Here is a 13,768-nt window from a genome sequence, read left to right on the forward strand (position 1 = left end):
ATAGATATGTATCTGTATCTATCTATCTAAAGGTCTGTCTGTCTATCTATGTATCTATGTATGTATATATCTATGTATCTATGTATCTATCTATGTATCTATCTATCTATCTTCCTATCATCTATCTATGATGTCTATCATCTATTAATCTACGTACCTATCTATCTATCGTTCACCTGTCGTCTGTCTACCTATCTATCTATGAAACAATCATCTTTTTGTCTGCCCATCTATCCTTATGTACAGAACAGTTAACAACATAGCCTATGTCTCTTCCCTACATTATGCTTCCAGAAATCTTGCAAGGTAACTAAGCCATAAGGAGAGCACTGTGTTCACCGATACGCTTTCAGGTAGAGTCAGCAGAGTGTGCTTACAAAACCAGTAAATGGAGGTGAAAGGACTTGAACCCGTATCTTTGTCCTCTGTCCTCTTATACTTCCTCCTCACTTGTTGACTTTATTTAGCCACATTCAGTGAGTAAGTGATCCCTGAAGACCACGTGTATCCTTCGCTTTGGCCTGTTGTCGACAGAAATGTGTACTTGGCCCTTTGCACACCACCATGTTTGAGGGACATTGGCGTGATCACTGCTGATATGTGGAGGGACAAATATGAATTAACACCTATTTCTGGACAGGAGCAGTTGGGAACAAAGAGTGCGTTGTTTAGTGAAGTGATTATTTGAGTGTCCAAACTTCCCTCTTTAGGCGGTTATTACTTCTTTACATTCGTGAACATCATAAAAAGCAATGATTATAAATGTCCAGACGCATATTATTACAGCAATTCATTTGCTGAGGTGAGAGGAAATGAGAAGGAAGTTGCTGCACCACTAAATCTATGCCTGAGCACTGCTGAAACCAGACAAAATGAATTCACGGTGGCTAGATAGGGCTATTTTCTACTGACTCTCTCTGGGGTCCAAAAGAGAATCCATTTCTTTCTTTGTTTCTCAGTTTCACTTGTGTAGGGGACCTATCCCCGCCCCTTCAGCTTGTAGTTTGTCTGTGTCCTTGGATCTCAAGTGAGTCTCCAGTAAGGGAGCACGTAGGTGGTCTTGAGTTTTCATCAGTTCTTCAAACCCTGTGTCTTTTGATTAGAGCACTCAAAGGCTGTACTTTTATTCTGATATTTGAGAGCTGTGCTCTTACTGCACTTTTAAATTCTTTTTGTTATCATTAATATGCAATCACATGCACAAAATTATGTTATTCTGTCTACCCTCTTCACCAAGTCACCCCAAATCCCAGTTATAGCCGCTCTCCGTCAACATGTACTAAGATGCTGTAGAATCACTACATGTCTTCTCTGTGTTGAACAGCCCTACCCATGACACCCCACCCTACACATTATACATGATAATCCTAATGCCCCCATTCTTTTTCCCCGCACTTATTACTCCCTTCCCACAAACCCTACCCAGTCCCTTTCTCTTTGGTAACTGTTAGTCCACTCTCGGGTTCTGTGAGTCTGCTGCTGTCTTTTCCTTCAGTTTTTCTTTGTTATCATACTCCACACATGAGTGAAATCATTTGGTACATGTATTTCTCCGCCTGGCCTGTTTGACTGAGCATAATACCCTCTAGCTCCATCCACGTTATTGCAAATGATAGGATTTGTTTTCTTCTTATGGCGGCTTACTGCACTTCTTAAACTGGATTTCATTCTTCTTTTTTGTTTGTAGATTTGCTATGTGCTTTCACCATTGCTCTCTTGTTATGAGCAGTAGCTTTGTGTTAATCGATATGTACCTATATCTATGTATCTGTCTGTCTATCTATTTATCAATCACTCAATCAATCATCTTTTTGTCTGTCCATCTGTCCATGTGTACAGAACAGTTAACCATATTCCCAATATCACTTTCCTACACTATGCTCCCCACAATCCTGCAAAGTATCTAGGCTGCAGAGGGAGCACTGGGTTCACCGAGACACTTGCAGTTCGAGTCGGCCGCGTGTACCTACAAAACCAGGAAATGGTTGTGCTGGGGCTTGAACCCGTGTCTCTATCCTCTGTCCTCTTTCATCTCCTTCTAACTTGCTGTCTGTATTTAGCCACATTCATTGACTAAGTGCTCCCTGAAGATCTCAAGTATCATTCCTCTGGGCCTGTTGTCGACAGAAAAGTAAACTTGTTGCTTTGCTCACCACCATGTTTGAAGGACATCAGCGTGATCACCGCCGATAGGACGGAGGTTCAAATAAAAAGGAACACCAATTTCTAGACAGGAGCAGTTGGGAGCGAAGAGTGTATTGTGGAGGGACGTGTTTATTTGAGTGTCCAAACTTCCCTCTTTAGGTGGTTATTAGATTTTCACATTCGTAAACATCATAAAATCCACTGATTTCAAAGGCCCAGATGCTTATTATTACAGCAACTCAGTTGTTGAGGTCAGAGAAAATGAGAAGTATGTTGCTGCACCACTAAATCTATGGCTGGGAACTGTTGAAACCAAACAAAAAGAATTCACGGTGGCCAGATACGGCTATTTTCTGCTGACTGTCTCTGGGGACTCAAACAGAATCCATTTGCTTGATTGTTTGATTTTCCGTTTCACTCGTGTAGGGTACTTGTCCACACACCTTCGGCTTGTAGTTTGTCTGTGTCCTTGGATCTCAAGTGAGTCTCCCGTAAGTAAGCACGTAGGTGTCTTAGTTTTCATCCCTTCTTTTATCCCTGTGTCTTTTGTTTGCAGCACTCAGTGCCTGATCTTTTATTCTGATGATTCAGAGCTGTGCACTTATTTCACTTAAAGAATATTTTTTATCATTAATCTACAATCACGTGAAGAACATTATGTTTACTATGCTCCCCCCTTCACCAAGTCCCCCCGAAAAACCTCTTCAGTCACTGTCGATCAGCGTAGTTGGATGATGTAGACCCCTTCACCATGTCCCCCCCAAAAGTCCCTGTTACAGTCACTGTCCATCAGTGAGTAGTAAGATGCTATACGATCTCTACTAGTCTTCTCTGTGTTGTACAGTACTCCCCATGCACACCCGACCCCGCGCATTATACATGCAAAACTTAATGCCCCCATTCTTTCTCCCCACACTTATCCCTCCCTTCAGACTCACCCTGCCCAGTCCTTTTTCCTTTGGTTAATTTTAGTCAACTCTCGGGTTCTGTGAGTCAGCTGCTGTTTTTTTACTTCAGTTTTTCTTTGTTGTTATACTCCACACATGAGTGAAATCACTTGGTACTTGTCTTTATCCGCCTGCCCTATTTTTCTGAAGATACTACTGTCTTGCTCCATCCACGTCATTGCAAATGGTAGTATTTGTTTTCTTCTTAAGGCTGCTTACTGCACTTTTTAAACTGGATTTCATTCTTCCTTTTTGTTTGTAGTTTAGCTATGTTATTCACCATTCAACTCCTGGTTATGAACAATAGCTTTGTGTCAATAGATATGTATCTGTATCTATCTATCTAAAGGTCTGTCTGTCTATCTATGTATCTATGTATGTATATATCTATGTATCTATGTATCTATCTATGTATCTATCTATCTATCTTCCTATCATCTATCTATGATGTCTATCATCTATTAATCTACGTACCTATCTATCTATCGTTCACCTGTCGTCTGTCTACCTATCTATCTATGAAACAATCATCTTTTTGTCTGCCCATCTATCCTTATGTACAGAACAGTTAACAACATAGCCTATGTCTCTTCCCTACATTATGCTTCCAGAAATCTTGCAAGGTAACTAAGCCATAAGGAGAGCACTGTGTTCACCGATACGCTTTCAGGTAGAGTCAGCAGAGTGTGCTTACAAAACCAGTAAATGGAGGTGAAAGGACTTGAACCCGTATCTTTGTCCTCTGTCCTCTTATACTTCCTCCTCACTTGTTGACTTTATTTAGCCACATTCAGTGAGTAAGTGATCCCTGAAGACCACGTGTATCCTTCGCTTTGGCCTGTTGTCGACAGAAATGTGTACTTGGCCCTTTGCACACCACCATGTTTGAGGGACATTGGCGTGATCACTGCTGATATGTGGAGGGACAAATATGAATTAACACCTATTTCTGGACAGGAGCAGTTGGGAACAAAGAGTGCGTTGTTTAGTGAAGTGATTATTTGAGTGTCCAAACTTCCCTCTTTAGGCGGTTATTACTTCTTTACATTCGTGAACATCATAAAAAGCAATGATTATAAATGTCCAGACGCATATTATTACAGCAATTCATTTGCTGAGGTGAGAGGAAATGAGAAGGAAGTTGCTGCACCACTAAATCTATGCCTGAGCACTGCTGAAACCAGACAAAATGAATTCACGGTGGCTAGATAGGGCTATTTTCTACTGACTCTCTCTGGGGTCCAAAAGAGAATCCATTTCTTTCTTTGTTTCTCAGTTTCACTTGTGTAGGGGACCTATCCCCGCCCCTTCAGCTTGTAGTTTGTCTGTGTCCTTGGATCTCAAGTGAGTCTCCAGTAAGGGAGCACGTAGGTGGTCTTGAGTTTTCATCAGTTCTTCAAACCCTGTGTCTTTTGATTAGAGCACTCAAAGGCTGTACTTTTATTCTGATATTTGAGAGCTGTGCTCTTACTGCACTTTTAAATTCTTTTTGTTATCATTAATATGCAATCACATGCACAAAATTATGTTATTCTGTCTACCCTCTTCACCAAGTCACCCCAAATCCCAGTTATAGCCGCTCTCCGTCAACATGTACTAAGATGCTGTAGAATCACTACATGTCTTCTCTGTGTTGAACAGCCCTACCCATGACACCCCACCCTACACATTATACATGATAATCCTAATGCCCCCATTCTTTTTCCCCGCACTTATTACTCCCTTCCCACAAACCCTACCCAGTCCCTTTCTCTTTGGTAACTGTTAGTCCACTCTCGGGTTCTGTGAGTCTGCTGCTGTCTTTTCCTTCAGTTTTTCTTTGTTATCATACTCCACACATGAGTGAAATCATTTGGTACATGTATTTCTCCGCCTGGCCTGTTTGACTGAGCATAATACCCTCTAGCTCCATCCACGTTATTGCAAATGATAGGATTTGTTTTCTTCTTATGGCGGCTTACTGCACTTCTTAAACTGGATTTCATTCTTCTTTTTTGTTTGTAGATTTGCTATGTGCTTTCACCATTGCTCTCTTGTTATGAGCAGTAGCTTTGTGTTAATCGATATGTACCTATATCTATGTATCTGTCTGTCTATCTATTTATCAATCACTCAATCAATCATCTTTTTGTCTGTCCATCTGTCCATGTGTACAGAACAGTTAACCATATTCCCAATATCACTTTCCTACACTATGCTCCCCACAATCCTGCAAAGTATCTAGGCTGCAGAGGGAGCACTGGGTTCACCGAGACACTTGCAGTTCGAGTCGGCCGCGTGTACCTACAAAACCAGGAAATGGTTGTGCTGGGGCTTGAACCCGTGTCTCTATCCTCTGTCCTCTTTCATCTCCTTCTAACTTGCTGTCTGTATTTAGCCACATTCATTGACTAAGTGCTCCCTGAAGATCTCAAGTATCATTCCTCTGGGCCTGTTGTCGACAGAAAAGTAAACTTGTTGCTTTGCTCACCACCATGTTTGAAGGACATCAGCGTGATCACCGCCGATAGGACGGAGGTTCAAATAAAAAGGAACACCAATTTCTAGACAGGAGCAGTTGGGAGCGAAGAGTGTATTGTGGAGGGACGTGTTTATTTGAGTGTCCAAACTTCCCTCTTTAGGTGGTTATTAGATTTTCACATTCGTAAACATCATAAAATCCACTGATTTCAAAGGCCCAGATGCTTATTATTACAGCAACTCAGTTGTTGAGGTCAGAGAAAATGAGAAGTATGTTGCTGCACCACTAAATCTATGGCTGGGAACTGTTGAAACCAAACAAAAAGAATTCACGGTGGCCAGATACGGCTATTTTCTGCTGACTGTCTCTGGGGACTCAAACAGAATCCATTTGCTTGATTGTTTGATTTTCCGTTTCACTCGTGTAGGGTACTTGTCCACACACCTTCGGCTTGAAGTTTGTCTGTGTCCTTGGATCTCAAGTGAGTCTCCCGTAAGTAAGCACGTAGGTGTCTTAGTTTTCATCCCTTCTTTTATCCCTGTGTCTTTTGTTTGCAGCACACAGTGCCTGATCTTTTATTCTGATGATTCAGAGCTGTGCACTTATTTCACTTAAAGAATATTTTTTATCATTAATCTACAATCACGTGAAGAACATTATGTTTACTATGCTCCCCCCTTCACCAAGTCCCCCCGAAAAACCTCTTCAGTCACTGTCGATCAGCGTAGTTGGATGATGTAGACCCCTTCACCATGTCCCCCACAAAAGTCCCTGTTACAGTCACTGTCCATCAGTGAGTAGTAAGATGCTATACGATCTCTACTAGTCTTCTCTGTGTTGTACAGTACTCCCCATGCACACCCGACCCCGTGCATTATACATGCAAAACTTAATGCCCCCATTCTTTCTCCCCACACTTATCCCTCCCTTCAGACTCACCCTGCCCAGTCCTTTTTCCTTTGGTTAATTTTAGTCAACTCTCGGGTTCTGTGAGTCAGCTGCTGTTTTTTTACTTCAGTTTTTCTTTGTTGTTATACTCCACACATGAGTGAAATCACTTGGTACTTGTCTTTATCCGCCTGCCCTATTTTTCTGAAGATACTACTGTCTTGCTCCATCCACGTCATTGCAAATGGTAGTATTTGTTTTCTTCTTAAGGCTGCTTACTGCACTTTTTAAACTGGATTTCATTCTTCCTTTTTGTTTGTAGTTTAGCTATGTTATTCACCATTCAACTCCTGGTTATGAACAATAGCTTTGTGTCAATAGATATGTATCTGTATCTATCTATCTAAAGGTCTGTCTGTCTATCTATGTATCTATGTATGTATATATCTATGTATCTATGTATCTATCTATGTATCTATCTATCTTCCTATCATCTATCTATGATGTCTATCATCTATTAATCTACGTACCTATCTATCTATCGTTCACCTGTCGTCTGTCTACCTATCTATCTATGAAACAATCATCTTTTTGTCTGCCCATCTATCCTTATGTACAGAACAGTTAACAACATAGCCTATGTCTCTTCCCTACATTATGCTTCCAGAAATCTTGCAAGGTAACTAAGCCATAAGGAGAGCACTGTGTTCACCGATACGCTTTCAGGTAGAGTCAGCAGAGTGTGCTTACAAAACCAGTAAATGGAGGTGAAAGGACTTGAACCCGTATCTTTGTCCTCTGTCCTCTTATACTTCCTCCTCACTTGTTGACTTTATTTAGCCACATTCAGTGAGTAAGTGATCCCTGAAGACCACGTGTATCCTTCGCTTTGGCCTGTTGTCGACAGAAATGTGTACTTGGCCCTTTGCACACCACCATGTTTGAGGGACATTGGCGTGATCACTGCTGATATGTGGAGGGACAAATATGAATTAACACCTATTTCTGGACAGGAGCAGTTGGGAACAAAGAGTGCGTTGTTTAGTGAAGTGATTATTTGAGTGTCCAAACTTCCCTCTTTAGGCGGTTATTACTTCTTTACATTCGTGAACATCATAAAAAGCAATGATTATAAATGTCCAGACGCATATTATTACAGCAATTCATTTGCTGAGGTGAGAGGAAATGAGAAGGAAGTTGCTGCACCACTAAATCTATGCCTGAGCACTGCTGAAACCAGACAAAATGAATTCACGGTGGCTAGATAGGGCTATTTTCTACTGACTCTCTCTGGGGTCCAAAAGAGAATCCATTTCTTTCTTTGTTTCTCAGTTTCACTTGTGTAGGGGACCTATCCCCGCCCCTTCAGCTTGTAGTTTGTCTGTGTCCTTGGATCTCAAGTGAGTCTCCAGTAAGGGAGCACGTAGGTGGTCTTGAGTTTTCATCAGTTCTTCAAACCCTGTGTCTTTTGATTAGAGCACTCAAAGGCTGTACTTTTATTCTGATATTTGAGAGCTGTGCTCTTACTGCACTTTTAAATTCTTTTTGTTATCATTAATATGCAATCACATGCACAAAATTATGTTATTCTGTCTACCCTCTTCACCAAGTCACCCCAAATCCCAGTTATAGCCGCTCTCCGTCAACATGTACTAAGATGCTGTAGAATCACTACATGTCTTCTCTGTGTTGAACAGCCCTACCCATGACACCCCACCCTACACATTATACATGATAATCCTAATGCCCCCATTCTTTTTCCCCGCACTTATTACTCCCTTCCCACAAACCCTACCCAGTCCCTTTCTCTTTGGTAACTGTTAGTCCACTCTCGGGTTCTGTGAGTCTGCTGCTGTCTTTTCCTTCAGTTTTTCTTTGTTATCATACTCCACACATGAGTGAAATCATTTGGTACATGTATTTCTCCGCCTGGCCTGTTTGACTGAGCATAATACCCTCTAGCTCCATCCACGTTATTGCAAATGATAGGATTTGTTTTCTTCTTATGGCGGCTTACTGCACTTCTTAAACTGGATTTCATTCTTCTTTTTTGTTTGTAGATTTGCTATGTGCTTTCACCATTGCTCTCTTGTTATGAGCAGTAGCTTTGTGTTAATCGATATGTACCTATATCTATGTATCTGTCTGTCTATCTATTTATCAATCACTCAATCAATCATCTTTTTGTCTGTCCATCTGTCCATGTGTACAGAACAGTTAACCATATTCCCAATATCACTTTCCTACACTATGCTCCCCACAATCCTGCAAAGTATCTAGGCTGCAGAGGGAGCACTGGGTTCACCGAGACACTTGCAGTTCGAGTCGGCCGCGTGTACCTACAAAACCAGGAAATGGTTGTGCTGGGGCTTGAACCCGTGTCTCTATCCTCTGTCCTCTTTCATCTCCTTCTAACTTGCTGTCTGTATTTAGCCACATTCATTGACTAAGTGCTCCCTGAAGATCTCAAGTATCATTCCTCTGGGCCTGTTGTCGACAGAAAAGTAAACTTGTTGCTTTGCTCACCACCATGTTTGAAGGACATCAGCGTGATCACCGCCGATAGGACGGAGGTTCAAATAAAAAGGAACACCAATTTCTAGACAGGAGCAGTTGGGAGCGAAGAGTGTATTGTGGAGGGACGTGTTTATTTGAGTGTCCAAACTTCCCTCTTTAGGTGGTTATTAGATTTTCACATTCGTAAACATCATAAAATCCACTGATTTCAAAGGCCCAGATGCTTATTATTACAGCAACTCAGTTGTTGAGGTCAGAGAAAATGAGAAGTATGTTGCTGCACCACTAAATCTATGGCTGGGAACTGTTGAAACCAAACAAAAAGAATTCACGGTGGCCAGATACGGCTATTTTCTGCTGACTGTCTCTGGGGACTCAAACAGAATCCATTTGCTTGATTGTTTGATTTTCCGTTTCACTCGTGTAGGGTACTTGTCCACACACCTTCGGCTTGTAGTTTGTCTGTGTCCTTGGATCTCAAGTGAGTCTCCCGTAAGTAAGCACGTAGGTGTCTTAGTTTTCATCCCTTCTTTTATCCCTGTGTCTTTTGTTTGCAGCACACAGTGCCTGATCTTTTATTCTGATGATTCAGAGCTGTGCACTTATTTCACTTAAAGAATATTTTTTATCATTAATCTACAATCACGTGAAGAACATTATGTTTACTATGCTCCCCCCTTCACCAAGTCCCCCCGAAAAACCTCTTCAGTCACTGTCGATCAGCGTAGTTGGATGATTTAGACCCCTTCACCATGTCCCCCACAAAAGTCCCTGTTACAGTCACTGTCCATCAGTGAGTAGTAAGATGCTATACGATCTCTACTAGTCTTCTCTGTGTTGTACAGTACTCCCCATGCACACCCGACCCCGTGCATTATACATGCAAAACTTAATGCCCCCATTCTTTCTCCCCACACTTATCCCTCCCTTCAGACTCACCCTGCCCAGTCCTTTTTCCTTTGGTTAATTTTAGTCAACTCTCGGGTTCTGTGAGTCAGCTGCTGTTTTTTTACTTCAGTTTTTCTTTGTTGTTATACTCCACACATGAGTGAAATCACTTGGTACTTGTCTTTATCCGCCTGCCCTATTTTTCTGAAGATACTACTGTCTTGCTCCATCCACGTCATTGCAAATGGTAGTATTTGTTTTCTTCTTAAGGCTGCTTACTGCACTTTTTAAACTGGATTTCATTCTTCCTTTTTGTTTGTAGTTTAGCTATGTTATTCACCATTCAACTCCTGGTTATGAACAATAGCTTTGTGTCAATAGATATGTATCTGTATCTATCTATCTAAAGGTCTGTCTGTCTATCTATGTATCTATGTATGTATATATCTATGTATCTATGTATCTATCTATGTATCTATCTATCTATCTTCCTATCATCTATCTATGATGTCTATCATCTATTAATCTACGTACCTATCTATCTATCGTTCACCTGTCGTCTGTCTACCTATATATCTATGAAACAATCATCTTTTTGTCTGCCCATCTATCCTTATGTACAGAACAGTTAACAACATAGCCTATGTCTCTTCCCTACATTATGCTTCCAGAAATCTTGCAAGGTAACTAAGCCATAAGGAGAGCACTGTGTTCACCGATACGCTTTCAGGTAGAGTCAGCAGAGTGTGCTTACAAAACCAGTAAATGGAGGTGAAAGGACTTGAACCCGTATCTTTGTCCTCTGTCCTCTTATACTTCCTCCTCACTTGTTGACTTTATTTAGCCACATTGAGTAAGTGATCCCTGAAGACCACGAGTATCCTTCGTCTTGGCCTGTTGTCGACAGAAATGTGTACTTGGCCCTTTGCACACCACCATGTTTGAGGGACATTGGCGTGATCACTGCTGATATGTGGAGGGACAAATATGAATTAACACCTATTTCTGGACAGGAGCAGTTGGGAACAAAGAGTGCGTTGTTTAGTGAAGTGATTATTTGAGTGTCCAAACTTCCCTCTTTAGGCGGTTATTACTTCTTTACATTCGTGAACATCATAAAAAGCAATGATTATAAATGTCCAGACGCATATTATTACAGCAATTCATTTGCTGAGGTGAGAGGAAATGAGAAGGAAGTTGCTGCACCACTAAATCTATGCCTGAGCACTGCTGAAACCAGACAAAATGAATTCACGGTGGCTAGATAGGGCTATTTTCTACTGACTCTCTCTGGGGTCCAAAAGAGAATCCATTTCTTTCTTTGTTTCTCAGTTTCACTTGTGTAGGGGACCTGTCCCCGCCCCTTCAGCTTGTAGTTTGTCTGTGTCCTTGGATCTCAAGTGAGTCTCCAGTAAGGGAGCACGTAGGTGGTCTTGAGTTTTCATCAGTTCTTCAAACCCTGTGTCTTTTGATTAGAGCACTCAAAGGCTGTACTTTTATTCTGATATTTGAGAGCTGTGCTCTTACTGCACTTTTAAATTCTTTTTGTTATCATTAATATGCAATCACATGCACAAAATTATGTTATTCTGTCTACCCTCTTCACCAAGTCACCCCAAATCCCAGTTATAGCCGCTCTCCGTCAACATGTACTAAGATGCTGTAGAATCACTACATGTCTTCTCTGTGTTGAACAGCCCTACCCATGACACCCCACCCTACACATTATACATGATAATCCTAATGCCCCCATTCTTTTTCCCCGCACTTATTACTCCCTTCCCACAAACCCTACCCAGTCCCTTTCTCTTTGGTAACTGTTAGTCCACTCTCGGGTTCTGTGAGTCTGCTGCTGTCTTTTCCTTCAGTTTTTCTTTGTTATCATACTCCACACATGAGTGAAATCATTTGGTACATGTATTTCTCCGCCTGGCCTGTTTGACTGAGCATAATACCCTCTAGCTCCATCCACGTTATTGCAAATGATAGGATTTGTTTTCTTCTTATGGCGGCTTACTGCACTTCTTAAACTGGATTTCATTCTTCTTTTTTGTTTGTAGATTTGCTATGTGCTTTCACCATTGCTCTCTTGTTATGAGCAGTAGCTTTGTGTTAATCGATATGTACCTATATCTATGTATCTGTCTGTCTATCTATTTATCAATCACTCAATCAATCATCTTTTTGTCTGTCCATCTGTCCATGTGTACAGAACAGTTAACCATATTCCCAATATCACTTTCCTACACTATGCTCCCCACAATCCTGCAAAGTATCTAGGCTGCAGAGGGAGCACTGGGTTCACCGAGACCCTTGCAGTTCGAGTCGGCCGCGTGTACCTACAAAACCAGGAAATGGTTGTGCTGGGGCTTGAACCCGTGTCTCTATCCTCTGTCCTCTTTCATCTCCTTCTAACTTGCTGTCTGTATTTAGCCACATTCATTGACTAAGTGCTCCCTGAAGATCTCAAGTATCATTCCTCTGGGCCTGTTGTCGACAGAAAAGTAAACTTGTTGCTTTGCTCACCACCATGTTTGAAGGACATCAGCGTGATCACCGCCGATAGGACGGAGGTTCAAATAAAAAGGAACACCAATTTCTAGACAGGAGCAGTTGGGAGCGAAGAGTGTATTGTGGAGGGACGTGTTTATTTGAGTGTCCAAACTTCCCTCTTTAGGTGGTTATTAGATTTTCACATTCGTAAACATCATAAAATCCACTGATTTCAAAGGCCCAGATGCTTATTATTACAGCAACTCAGTTGTTGAGGTCAGAGAAAATGAGAAGTATGTTGCTGCACCACTAAATCTATGGCTGGGAACTGTTGAAACCAAACAAAAAGAATTCACGGTGGCCAGATACGGCTATTTTCTGCTGACTGTCTCTGGGGACTCAAACAGAATCCATTTGCTTGATTGTTTGATTTTCCGTTTCACTCGTGTAGGGTACTTGTCCACACACCTTCGGCTTGTAGTTTGTCTGTGTCCTTGGATCTCAAGTGAGTCTCCCGTAAGTAAGCACGTAGGTGTCTTAGTTTTCATCCCTTCTTTTATCCCTGTGTCTTTTGTTTGCAGCACACAGTGCCTGATCTTTTATTCTGATGATTCAGAGCTGTGCACTTATTTCACTTAAAGAATATTTTTTATCATTAATCTACAATCACGTGAAGAACATTATGTTTACTATGCTCCCCCCTTCACCAAGTCCCCCCGAAAAACCTCTTCAGTCACTGTCGATCAGCGTAGTTGGATGATTTAGACCCCTTCACCATGTCCCCCACAAAAGTCCCTGTTACAGTCACTGTCCATCAGTGAGTAGTAAGATGCTATACGATCTCTACTAGTCTTCTCTGTGTTGTACAGTACTCCCCATGCACACCCGACCCCGTGCATTATACATGCAAAACTTAATGCCCCCATTCTTTCTCCCCACACTTATCCCTCCCTTCAGACTCACCCTGCCCAGTCCTTTTTCCTTTGGTTAATTTTAGTCAACTCTCGGGTTCTGTGAGTCAGCTGCTGTTTTTTTACTTCAGTTTTTCTTTGTTGTTATACTCCACACATGAGTGAAATCACTTGGTACTTGTCTTTATCCGCCTGCCCTATTTTTCTGAAGATACTACTGTCTTGCTCCATCCACGTCATTGCAAATGGTAGTATTTGTTTTCTTCTTAAGGCTGCTTACTGCACTTTTTAAACTGGATTTCATTCTTCCTTTTTGTTTGTAGTTTAGCTATGTTATTCACCATTCAACTCCTGGTTATGAACAATAGCTTTGTGTCAATAGATATGTATCTGTATCTATCTATCTAAAGGTCTGTCTGTCTATCTATGTATCTATGTATGTATATATCTATGTATCTATGTATCTATCTATGTATCTATCTATCTATCTTCCTATCATCTATCTATGATGTCTATCA

The sequence above is a fragment of the Manis pentadactyla genome, chromosome 13, assembly GCF_030020395.1.
Source record: "Manis pentadactyla isolate mManPen7 chromosome 13, mManPen7.hap1, whole genome shotgun sequence".
Classification (NCBI taxonomy): Eukaryota; Metazoa; Chordata; class Mammalia; order Pholidota; family Manidae; genus Manis; species Manis pentadactyla.